This window comes from Desmodus rotundus, chromosome 2 (assembly GCF_022682495.2).
Source record: "Desmodus rotundus isolate HL8 chromosome 2, HLdesRot8A.1, whole genome shotgun sequence".
Taxonomy (NCBI): Eukaryota; Metazoa; Chordata; class Mammalia; order Chiroptera; family Phyllostomidae; genus Desmodus; species Desmodus rotundus.
Genome location: NC_071388.1, coordinates 101,420,171 through 101,433,370, shown reverse-complemented (window position 1 = coordinate 101,433,370; position 13,200 = coordinate 101,420,171). Strand labels below are relative to the sequence as shown.

Sequence of the window (13,200 nt, the reverse complement as noted above, 5' to 3'; positions counted from 1 at the left end):
AGCCGAAGTCACTCCCTCCACATATGCAAAGGTCCATGACCTGGAGGCAAAAACTATAGCGCTGTTCCTGTGAACTTGAAGACAGGGGCTTTTTAAAAAGTAATTTTTGTACTTCTAGTGCTACCACAGTGTCTGGTACATGGTAAACACTCAATAAGTATCTGTTGAATAGGTTAGTTGATATCAAGATGGACCACAATTCCCTAAATAATTCTATTTGCCTTTCCTCTGTGTGGCACAGCAACTGTTCATCTTTACTTTACCAATGGGAAAAGGAAACCACAAAAACCCCCAACCAGAAAGAAAAGTTGAATGTAACACCTTCTTCACTTTTGTCTCCCTCCCCTTCAAAGTCACCATCATCAGTCCACAACAAATAGGAGGTAGGAGACACAAATCTCCTGGGAAGAAAGAGTACTCCCTTCTTCAGCAATTTGTCCTCTGCTTACGTCTTGCATCTCTGTTGCAAAGTTCTTTCTGGGGTCTAGTTGAGTTCCCATTAGAAGGCTAGAGGCAGAGGCATGGGGCCCACACAGAATGGAAGATAACTACGTGCTTGGAGAAACAGTAGACTCAGGAGGCAAACAACAACCCAGCCAGGGGTGAGGGGCGTAGGAGGGAGGAGCCAGCATCCAAACACACACAAAACCCCAGTCCAGCCCACTGTGCCCCTATCATTTAACCTGAATACCCCTGTAGGACTCTCCAGGAGAGCCAGCCCACGCTCAGCTCACCACAGGGGACATGGCACAGATGGACCCTGGAAGAGAGGCAGCTCCATGTCAGCTCAGTGAGACAGAACCAGTGACTGTACTGAAAGGCACTCCCTGTAGTGCCTTTCAGTACTTGGCTTTTTCCCTTACAGTACAAATGTGATAATCTACAGAGGGAGAAATGTGCTGGGCAAGGCAATCTCACTCAGGGTTGTCTCAATTTCTAAACATTGACTACTTTGAGAGATCCAAAATTGCTGGAAATTTTGACAACGGCCCAGGATTAAGATGACTGGCTTAGGGAAGAGAAATGAGGCCGTTGCACACTCAGCCAAAGAACAGAAGTGATGTGTCCCCAGAATGCCAGTTGCCATGGTCAGATGTCATACCCTAACCCAAAACAAATTTCCTAAGTATATCTGACAATTTTTCACTAAATGAGGACAGTGAGCCTTTTTATTCATCAGTTGCTTCTCTTTGTAAGTTGGCCCATAGTACCTGATGCTGGAGTAACCCACTGCAAGGCTCACTTTGAGAAAACTGTAGGCAACAGAAGAAAAAAAAATCACACCATGAAAAGCAAGTTTTAATTATAAGCATTGTTTTCTACTTTCTCTCCTTAGTTTTTATAGGTCTTTATGCTCTGACTTTACCTTCCAACATAGAAAAGCTTTTAAACCTCACTAGTAGAAACTAATTAAGATCAATATAAATTATTATACAAATAACAAATCATACATAGGGGGTTTTTTTACCCTCATGCAATAAATTTCAGTTCCCTTGGTAAACAAAAAAAGAGTCCTATCATTACCAACTAGACAAGGATCATCTTTAATTAATACATGAATTGCTTGTGTAAAATTATGCATCAAAAGCTTACTTTCACATATGCAATGTCTTTCTGTATGTTGGTTGTAAAACATTCTCTTCTGCATCACTGTGTACGCTATTCATTTCTATATGCTATACATTCTATATGCTATAGCATTTCCATATGCTATATGCTTTCATTCTGTATTCTATACAGAAAAAAATTTAATATGAAAATCTAAACTTCAGCCTTGTTTTCTTTCAGATTATACACAAGTTCAAAAACAGCAAGGCCCCAACTAATCAGATTTTACCAAACAAGAACCCATATAACCCTCTTCTCTCCTAAACTCCTGTCCTGTTTTCCTACCGCTCTTCCTCTCCTCCCTTACTGTGTTAAAGTACACAGGAGAGCTCTAATTCCACATAGTCCCTGGACCTTAAGGAAGAATTTGGAATTTGCTGTAACAGAAGCAAAAGTTTCCTTAACCTACTCCCTCCTTGATCCCACCCATGGAAAAGGAGAGGGAGCTCCAAATCTCATCCTTCACATCCCACTCATCATGCCCACCATGTCCTTCTCCCCTCCAGGCTCCAGGACCCTAGAGAAGGGAGCAGATTGTCCATGCAGCTTGCAATCATGGGTTCCAGGAATGTCAATATCTTGGGATGTGCTGTTCCAAGATTCCTAGGGCTTCCACTTTCCAGGCCACAGTCTTCCCCCATCCACTTCACAACACTGCTGTGCTATCTGCCAGGCTGTGCCCACTCTGAGATACCCTAAAATGTCCAGATTTACAAGATCCTTAACTAGGCAGTAATCATTTCCAACAACAATAACAAGATTTTTCACATTACAAAAGGAGTTGCCCCAGTATCTCTTTAAATAAAAAGCTGCCTTAGTGGTTTGAATTAGTTTTTCATTTGCCAAAAGTTGAAGTATAAATAATAACTTTTCGCAGAGAACCAAGATGGCGGCATAGGTAGACACACTGCGCCTCCTCGCACAACCAGAACTGACAGAAAATCGAACGGCAAGGAAGTCCGACACCAAGTAGATAAAAAAGAAACATACATCCAGACCAGTAGGAGGGGCGGAGACGGGCACCGAGGCAGAGAGGACTTGCATGGCTGTGGCGGGACCGAGACTGGTAGAGTGTGGGACAGACGGGGCAGGCAGTCTGACCACTAGCAGACCCCGCAGCCCCACATTCGGGCAGAGATCAACCGAGAGGGCCGGACTCAGAGTGGCAGAGAATGGGGCAGGCAGAGGGGCAGGTAGCACCCCGCAGCCCACATTGGCGCACAGATAAACCGGGATGAACAGTGGGGAGCGAAGCAGACTGCCTAACCCAGGGCGCCAGCGTGGGGAAATAAAGCCTCAAACCTCTGATTGAAAAAGCCTGTGGGGGTTGGGGCGGCAGCAGGAGAGACTCCCAGCCTCACAGGAGAGGTCATTGGAGAGACCCACAGGGGCCTAGGGCGTGCACAAGCCCACCCACTCGGGAATTAGCACCAGAGGTGCCCAATTTGATTGTGGGTAGCAGAGGCAGTGACTGAAACCCAGTGGAGAGTGGAGCGGGCGCCATTGCTCCCTCTCGGCCCCTCCCCCACATACAGCATCACAGCGCAGCGACCAGCGTTACCCCACCCCAGGGAACACCTAAGGCTCCGCCCCTTTAAGTAACAGACGTGCTAAGACAAAAAAAAAAAAAATGCCCCAAATGACAGAACACTTTAAAGCTCCAGAAAAAATACAACTAAGCAAGGCAGAGATAGCCAACCTATCGGATACACAGTTTAAAACACTGGTTATTAAGACGCTCACAGAATTGGTTGAATTTGTTCGAAAACTAGATGAAAAAATGAAGGCTATGCCAAGAGAAAGAAAGGAAAATGTACAGGGAACCAACAGTGATGTGAAGGAAACTGGGACTCAAATCAATGATGTGGACCAGAAGGAAGAAAGAAATACCCAACCAGAAAAGAATGAAGAAACAATTTGGAAAAATGAGGAGAGGCTTAGAACCTCCAGGACATCTTGAAACATTCCAACATCTGAATTATAGGGGTACCAGAAGGAGAAGAGGAAGAGCAAAAAATTGAAAACTTATTTGAACAAATAATGAAGGAGAACTTCCCTCATCTGGCAAAGGAAATAGACTTCCAGGAAGTCCAGGAAGCTCAGAGAGTCCCAAAGAAGCTGGACCCAAGGAGGAACACACCAAGGCACATCCTAAGTCCATTAGCCAAGATGAAACAGAAGGAGAGAATCTTAGAAGCAGCAAGAGAAAAGGACACAGTTACCTGCAAAGGACTTCCCATAAGACTGTCAGCTGATTTCTCAAGAGAAACCTTGCAGGCAAGAAGGGGCTGGAAAGAAGTATTCCAAGTCATGAAAGGCAAGGACCTACATCCAAGATTGCTCTGTCCAGCAAAGCTTTCATTTAGAATGGAAGGGCAGATAAAGTGCTTCTCAGATAAGGTCAAGTTAAAGGAGTTCATCATCACCAAGCCCTTATTATATGAAATGTTAAAGGGATTTATCTAAGAAAAAGAAGATAAAAAATATGAACAGTAAAAATGACAGCAAACTCAGTTATTAACAACCACCTAAAACAAAAACAAAAGAAAACTAAGCAAACAACTAGAACAGGAACAGAACCACAGAAATGGAGATCACATGGAGGGTTATCAATAGGGGAGTGGGAGGGGGAGAGAGGGGGAAAAGGTACAGAGAACAAATAGCATAGATGATAGGTGGAAAATAGACAGGGGGAGGGTAAGAATAGTGTAGGAAATGTAGAAGCCAAAGAACTTATAAGTATGACCCATGGACATGAACTATAGGTGGGGAATGTGGGAGGGAGGAGGTGGACAGGATGGAGTTGAGTGAAGGGGTGGAAATGGGACCACTGTAATAGCATAATCAATAAATATATCAAAAAAAGCAAAAAAAATAATAACTTTTCAACAATATGAGGTCTGTCCAGAATGTATCCAGCCATGTAATATGAAAAACAGAGACACTTGTTGAAGATACAAGAAACATTGTACATAGGATAATGATGTCTCAGTCCCCTTCAAAGTAGGTACCTTGGGACCTCACAAGTTCTCCCAGTTGCCATCAGCTGCCCCATCATATTTTCCTGAATCTCATCAATGGTCTGAAATCTCATCCATTTCAAAGGTGATTTTAGTTTGGGAAAAGCCAGAAGTCACAGGGCACCAAATGTGGGCTGTAGTGGGGCTGAGTCACCTGGGTGATTTGATGTTTTGCCAAAAAACTCTACACAAGACATGATACAGGAGTGGGCAGATTGTCATGATGAAGCTGCCAATCACCAGTTGCCCATAGCTGCAGCCTTCTGAATCATCCAAATAGTTTCCATGGAGGAATGTTCAAGCTTAACACCAAATCTGATGCAGATTTGGTGCTCTACTTGCTCAGTCATTTTGAATGCAATGGCCACACAGTACACATGCTCACTCAACAGCATCTACTACAGCCACTGACTCGTACAGTGAAGTCGTCATTATTCACACATGTGCATTCCAGTCCATTGTCCTTGGTTGCCAGGTTACATGGAACATGGATGTCGCACAAACTGTTCTCATTATATTAACAATGGCTGGACATTTTCCAGACAAACCTTGTATATGTATTAGGTAAAGCCAAATAGAGCTTAATTAATTAGCCTAGCTTATAAGTTGGTGACTTCCCATTGAAAATGTATTTGCAGAAGCTGATGATCCTATGTATCAATTCCCCAAGGGCCCTTGTAAAACCAGCTGTCAGAACCTATAAAAAAAAGGGAAGTCCATTGAATGCTAACTCAAACAGGACCAATAAAAGAGCAACATGTTTTCACTATCAGGTACATGTATGGGCAGACTTTTAGTATATGGCCAATAAACATTTGATGAAATAATAAATAAATGAATGAATTGTTAACCCTTCCTAAAGTGACTTGCACAAGGTCAATGGCCTCATCTGTCACAGCAAGTGCTGATGATCTGAGTAGAGGATCTCCAGAGTACCACTTAACTCTGAGACTTTTCTTCACATTCATTAGCCTTTAAGATCCTCAGATTGTCAGATCAATATGCTTTGAAGGGAAATACTGGGAACAAATTCCCTAATGACATTCATTGTACTTTAGGAAGATAAAACAACTTTTCCCTGGCCTCCCAGCCCATTCTTCCCCAGGACTCAGGTTAGGAATTGTGATCCCAAGGCATGTCGCCCCATTTTGCAGGTAGCCCCAGTTACCAAAGTGGGAGACTAGTGATGGAAGACTTTCTGTGAGGCAGACTTGGACTGCAATTGAGATCTCTGATATAAAGTATATTTGATATCACAGATTATAAACTTTAGACCAACCATACACCAACTTCCCCTTCTAAAAGAAAAGACTGTTGTAGCAGTAGGCCCCTTGCTACCTCTTAAGAAAGCCTGAGAGGAAATGCTGGGAGTTACTGTAAGAAAAAAAAAAACAAAACCCGAGGGCACCCTCATGGATCTGAGGCAATGTGAGTGCTATGTTTTCTCTTTAGGACAAAGGCCTGCTCCACTGGCGTTCAGCACCAATCCCACACCATTCAGGTCCTGCTGCTGGTAGAATTATAGGCCTGCTGTTCCCATTAATTAGCAAAGTTGAAATGCTCTGAATCTATTAGGGAAGTAAAAATAACCACTGCCGTCTCCCCAGGGTCTCCAGCATGGGTCTTCTCCAAGCCCCACTTCTGCCTACTCCCTGTTCCAAATGCACTGTGCGTACATTGCTGCTGCCTGCTCCTCTTCACATTTTCCTGTCACCATTCCCCATGCTGGAAAATGCCAACCATCCTCACTCTGTCTCCAAGCCTCTCTGCAGCCCCACGTGGTAACAGCAGGTCTGGCCTTGGTATCACACAGTCCCTGTCCATGATTTTGTGGCTCTAGGATGGCAGTGAGTCCCCCAGGGCAGCAGGGTGCCTTGTGCTAACCACGCTAACTTCCTTCAGAAAGCAATCTTGATTTCAACAAGTGAAGAAACAACCAATCAAAGGTTGATCATTTGGAAGTGCAAGCTGCCAGGGCTCCCATGGATTGCTCTTTACTTCCTTTGGTTTTCAGTCATTTTCCCTTAACTTATTTAGAAGTAACCAAGTAAATATTCTAACGTTGCTTCAAGCCTGTTTTACCACTGAGATGGTAAATTTCTTTGTGCTCAAGTCTCTGCCTCTGTTTTCCACTCTGTCCGTGTGGTGGCTACACGGAGCCTCCAACCAAAGCAGCACTGGAATGCTGACTATCTGCTGCACAAAGAAACTGGCTTTCAACAGAGAGGTCCAAGAGCTGGATAGGCCAAGTCTTGGGTTGGGCATAATTTGGACACTTTTCTATCCCCAGAGTCATTCTTTCACCAATTCTTTACTGAGCACCTATTATGTGCCAGGCCTTATGATAGGCTTTGCTGATACTAAGATAAATAAGGATTAGATCCTGCTCTGCAGGGGGCTTCCAGGCAGAGATAGACAGGTAGGTAGAAAGGCTAACGGGCTGTTATAAGAGATGGGACATCACATGTATGGAATGCAAGGAGACTCAAAAGAAAGACTTCCTACAGGCAAGTCCTAAAGCCATGCAACAGATAGAACCTTGCTAGAAATGCAGAATCTCAGGCCCACCCAAGACCTGTAAAATCAGGATCTGCACCTTAATATGAAATCAGGTGATTCACATGCACATTACCTTTGGAAAAGTACTCTACACTAAAGTATAATCTTCTATTCCAGAGTTGCCTCAGAGGCAGAGATAGATAAAAGAAGGCATCCTCCCATCACATCTGCCATCTCCACCATGGGAATTCCAGAGATTCAGCCATTACCCTGTAACCATCACGCAAATTCACCTCTGGAATAAAAAGGATAGACAACTTCCCCTTGCAAGGTGTTGAGACTGGACCATGTCTTGTTTTTCCGTCAGTAGAAATGTTTATGAACAACACCTGTCCAAACCACGCAGAATTTTGGTAGCTTCAACCATTCTTTTGTACATTAAATATTTTAATTTCACAATAAATCTCTCCCACTACCCCAATCCTCAGACCCGTCTTCCTCACTGCTCTCAGTAACATAAATACTGGCAATGGTCATTTTTACAAGCCAAGATGCTATCTCTGAGCTGGCCCTGGAGGACAGAGGAGTCAGTCGCTTCATGCCTCTTTATTACACCTGTGCTCTCGCCCACAGGGACAAAGCCCTGGATGGTGGGCAATGATGAAAGGGAAACAGAGGAAGGAGGGGAGTCCCCACCCTAGGGAGCTCAGAATTTAATGAGAACACAGTGCTCATCTCCAACAATTCTCTCCCTTGGAGGGGATACCCAATTTCTGCCCTCTGAGAGCTTTCAACCTAATAAAATACCTAGCACCTATTTCCCCTAACACCAGGAAGTTACCAGACTCTGTATAAAAAACAACTTAAGTTTCTAAGATTTTAATAAATACCCTCCCACCCTGCTCTCCACCTGGCTGCCCTGTATCCCCTATATCCTGATTGTTGGTGCCCGCATCTACTCAGTTACCAAAACAGAAACTGGGACGGCATCCTAGACTCCTCCACTCCTCCATCCCGAATACCAATTCAGTTGCTTGGTTCTGTTGATTTTGCTCCATAAATCTATGTCTAACCCATCATTTCCTCTGCAGTTTCCCTGACCTCCAGTCAAGTTGAGATGTCCCTGGTTGTTCATTGTACTCTTTCACTCCTGAAAGGCACTTCTGTGTTTTCCTGCTATCCCCCATTAACTGACCCTGACACCTTGAGGGGAGGAATGTCCTATCCATTGTTCTACTCCAGCACCTAGTGCAGCCCCTGCCACATGAAAGGGGTTCAATAAGCACTGAACTGAACCTGAGCATGCAGAGATCTTAAGAAGACAGGAAGTGAGGACGGTGAGTTGGAAGTGCTGCCCCCCCCCCGCCCAAAGAGGTGATCTTTGAACCAGATATTGAATAAAGGGCCATGGACTGGTGCTCTGGTAGGGAGCAGCACATGCCAAGGCAGAGAGGAAGAGGGCAAGCAAGCTGGATGCCAGAGATGGAGAGAGCTTACTGGCTGAACAGAAAAGCAGACTTGGGAGTGATGGAAAGGAGGGCATGAAGGTGCTCTCACTCTGAACCGGACCTCTCAATAGGGTGGGCTCCTAGGAAGGCAACAGCAAAGATGTGGTTGCAGGGGCCTTTGGAAGCTCAGAGAGCCAGAAGCAAGGGCCAGAGCTGGGTGGAATCTGACTGGCCCCAGAGGAAGGCTGTGACTCCAGGGCAGGGCTGAATCCAGCAGGATCTGACCCCAACCTCCACATCACATTCTGCTCTATCTTCAAGGAGACAGAGGAGGATGGGACACATGGCTCCTGCTGAGGTGAGTGGTAGACTATGGGGACAGTGGGTATTATAACTTTGTCTCTTTTATCTTTCCCTAAGTCAGGAAGAAGGTTTGTCTATGAGGTACCTCTTGGGAGTCCGCCAGGCCAGTAGCAGGCAGGCAATTTGTACAAGACCCCACGAAGATGCAATGTGGAACTAAATAATAATAACAATAAGGTTCCTCCTGTATAGGGACTAGATGCGCAAAGCCCTTGGGAGAAGACACGGTCAGTGCAGCTGGGGGCATGAGGGAACCCATTAGTGGGTAGAGGCGACAATCGTCATTCCCCTCACTGTTCCTTCTCTTCTTCCACCTTTCCTATAATGACGCAAGAGAAGGAAGGAGAGACAGGTGGCAAAAATGAGAGGAAAAAGGGTAACAGCAGGAGAAAAAGGCACACTCACACTCACTCACAGATGAAGGTTAATGTCTTGTCTCCTGTTCACAGACACTAATGAGCTATTGAGGAAACTGCCTGTTTGAAAGCCCCTTGGAACTCTCATTAAAACAACTACCACTGAGGCAGGAGGTATGTGCTAAGAGGAAGGAATAAATGTGGCACAGAAACACTTGACAGCTTTGTGTCAGCAACAGAATACACCACACAGTATGGAGATCCACCTGCCTCTCTGCAACCTGGGGATCCATCTGCCCACTCTGAGGCCAACTCCCACATCTGCCCCTCACCACTGACACCACAAATGTCAAACCAGCCCTGGCAGCATCCTCCTTCCCTGAGTGAGCTGCAGCCGTGGAGGAGAGACAGTGTAGTAGAGTTCTCTTTCCTGGCACTGGGCCATGGGTCTTCAGTGCAAAAGGGGAGAGGTAAAAACAAACAAGGCAACTGCTAAACACTAATCTTTTGTAAGCAAGCTGACTAGATCTCATGCAACATGAGGCAGTAGCCAGAGACTTAAGGTGACAGCCAGATTGGACAGTCTTCACACTAGGGAGAAACAATGTCGATCTCTCAATTCTGACATGCATTTGAACGTGACCCCTCACAATGGCTATTTTCTGCCCTGCACTATAGTGAGCTGTGTACCTTACCCAGGGACCCTTCCCCACCCCAGGTTGGGCTGGCTCCTCCTTCTCTGTGTATGACATGGCAGGTGCACCACTGCTGTGCCATCTCCACTTTGCATCCAGACCCCTCTCTAGACTCTAAGCTCCTGAGGGCAGGGACTGGACACTTATCTCCATATTTCTAGTGCCTGCAGAAAGCTGGTGATTAACAAGGGATCCAAGGACTGACTCTTACTCATTGGCAGCGCCATGGTGCCTTCCACAAAAAGTGGCTCTTAATAATTGCTGTGCCTCTTCCCCTGGTCCCTCTCTGTGCCTATTTCTACCTGATCTCCATCTTTCACACTCTCATGTGAACTCTAATTGTGGCCAGTTTCAATATTAATTTTCTGAGGTCAATATTAGATGTAAAGGTCTGGTTAATGGACTACTTTTGAAGAGCAGAAATTTGCAACACTTGCCATTGTTAAATTAGCTCCATTAAAGATCACTAATAATTAGCACTTTAAACATGTGGGTAACACCTCTCTAAGCCCAGCTAATGAGCAAAACTGTTTCTGTTTATCCTTCACAAGATTTAACACTAGCTCCAGTTGAGACCTCAGCTGCGATACACACAGGCTCACTCATCCTCCCTCCCTCTCTTCCTCCCCAGAAGAGCTGACATTGTTCAGTGTCTCTAGAGACAACAAAAGGCCACTTCAGAATTGATTACATCTGCCCATCACTTTCTTTAACTGATTCTTTGCTAATTAACCCAGTTATTTAAAGTGCTCATGGATGGTAGTGATGATGAAAATTTTATTGTCTTTTTGTTACACTAGGCATTATTCTTAGATGGGTCCTCAAAGTAACACAGAACATTAGCCAGTAATGAATTAGTCAGTGATGAATATGTATCAACTGTTGAACATTAGCATTATATTTGCTTTTATTTTTTAAACCATTTTTTATTATTCTATTATGGTTGTCCCAATTTTGCCCCCTTTGCTCTCCTCTGCCCAAACCCCTCACACTCCTACAGTCAATTTCCACCCAGTTGTCCATGTCCATGAGTCACTCATACACGTTCTTTGTCTAGTCCCTTCCCCTTCTTCCCACCATTCTCCCGTTCTCCCCCTCCTCTGGTCACTTTCAGTCTGTTCCATGTTTCTATGTCTGTGGTTCTGTTTTGTTCAGTAGTTTATTTTGTTCATTAGATTCGTCTTATAGATGAGATCGCATGGTATTTGCTTTCACCAACTGGCTTATTTCACTTAGCATAATATTCTCCAGTTCCATCCATGCTTCTGCAAAAGGTAGAGGAGTTCTTTCTTTCTTCTTGCTATGAGTATTCCATTGCATAAATGTACCACAGTTTTTTCATCCACTCATTTACTGATGGGCACATAGGCTGTTTCCAGCACTTGGTTATTGTAAATAGCATCACTGTGAACATAGGAATGCATAAGTTCTTTTGAATTGGTGACTCGGGATTCTTAAGGTATACTTCCAGTGGTGCGATCGCTGGGTTAAAAGGCAGTTCCATTTTTAGTTTTTAAAGGAAATTCCGTCTGTTTTCCACAGTGGCTGCACCAGCCTACATTCCCACCAACAGTGCACTAGGGTTCCCTTTTCTCTGCATCCTTGCCAGCACTTGTTTGTTGATTTATTAATGATGGCCACTCCGATAGGTATGAGATGGTATCCCGTTGTGGCTTTAATTTGCATCTCTGTGATGGCTAGTGATGTCGAGCACCTTTTCATATGTCTATGGGCCATCTATATGTCCTTTGCCCACTTTTTAATTGGATTGTTTGTCTTCCTGGTGTTCAGCCATATGAGTTTTTCACATGTTTTGGAGCTCAAACCCTTGTCCGATGTATCACTGGCATATATGTTCCCCCATACAGTCGGTTCCCTTTTCATTTTGATGATGGTTTCTTTAGCCATGTACAAGCTTTTTTGTTTGACATAGTACCATTTGTTTATTTTTTCCTTTATTTCCCTTGCCCCAGGAGATATATTGGCAAAAATATTGCTATGTGGGATATTTGAAACGTTCCCACCTATGTTTTTCTCTAGGACTTTTATGGTGTCACGACTCATATTTAAGTGTTTTATCCACTTTGAGTTTATTCTGGTGTATGGTGTACGTTGACGGTCCAGTTTCATTTTTTTTGATGGCACTAAACCTTACTAAACTAGAGCTCCTTCTCACTGTCCAAAGGCATGCGTGCTGCTGTCCTTGATCCTGAGCTAGTTCTGTAGTCACTACTTAGAGTGAGATAAAAGAGACATTAAGATATCTCAGAGAGATAAACAAATATGAAGAAGTGTTGAGGGACACAGATATGGAGAGATTACTAAAGAGAATAAAAAGACTTGTTCTGGTATGATTTATCAAATAATTGTAGTAACCCAGAAAGAAAGATCTGTGCACATGACATACACTCACCCGCCATGGAAATGAGATATCATAAGCTCTGTGATACTGTGTCTCCCAACACTGTGTGTCTCCCAACACTGTGTTTAAGTTTCTGGATAAACTGGCTGACCATATCTGAGGTGGATGGCTTGGCCATGGAAATATTCCTAGAGTTTTAAGCAGTTATTAAATTCTTAAATTATTACCTTGAGTATCTAAACACTGCCCAATTCAATAAATATATACTGAGCACCTATAAGTGTCACACAAAATTCTAGTCACTGTGGGTACAAGGATAAAAAATATAGAATTCTTGACCTAAAGGGACTTTTTGTTTGGGGGAGAATCAGATACATCAACATGTTATTTTTTAAATATATTTTATTGATTATGCTATTACAGTTGTCCTATTTTCTCCCTTCACTCCACTCCATCCTGTCCACCCCCTCCCTCCCACATTCCCCACCTATAGTTCATGTCCATCAGTCATACACATAAATTCTTTAGCTTCTACATTTCCTACACTATTCTTACCCTCCCCCTGTCTATTTTCTACCTACCATTTATGCTACTTATTCTCTGTACCTTCCACCCCTCTCTCCCCCTCCCACTCCCCTGTTGATAACCCCCCACGTGATCTCCATTTCTGTGGTTCTGTTCCTGTTCTAGTTGTTTGCTTAGTTTTCTTTTGTTTTTGTTTTAGGTGTGGTTGTTAATAACTAAGTTTGCTGTCATTTTTACGGTTCATATTTTTTATCTTCTTTTTCTTAGATAAGTCCCTTTAACATCTCATATAATAATGGCTTGGTGATGATGAACTCCTTTAAC

At 43.9% G+C, this 13,200-nt stretch overlaps 1 protein-coding gene across 16 annotated transcripts in view; it reads right to left on the bottom strand.

Moving 5' to 3' along the window:
- The window catches only part of KALRN (kalirin RhoGEF kinase), an 838,419-nt gene that overhangs the window by 505,869 nt on the left and 319,350 nt on the right, over positions 1–13,200 (bottom strand). The window lies entirely within an intron of this gene.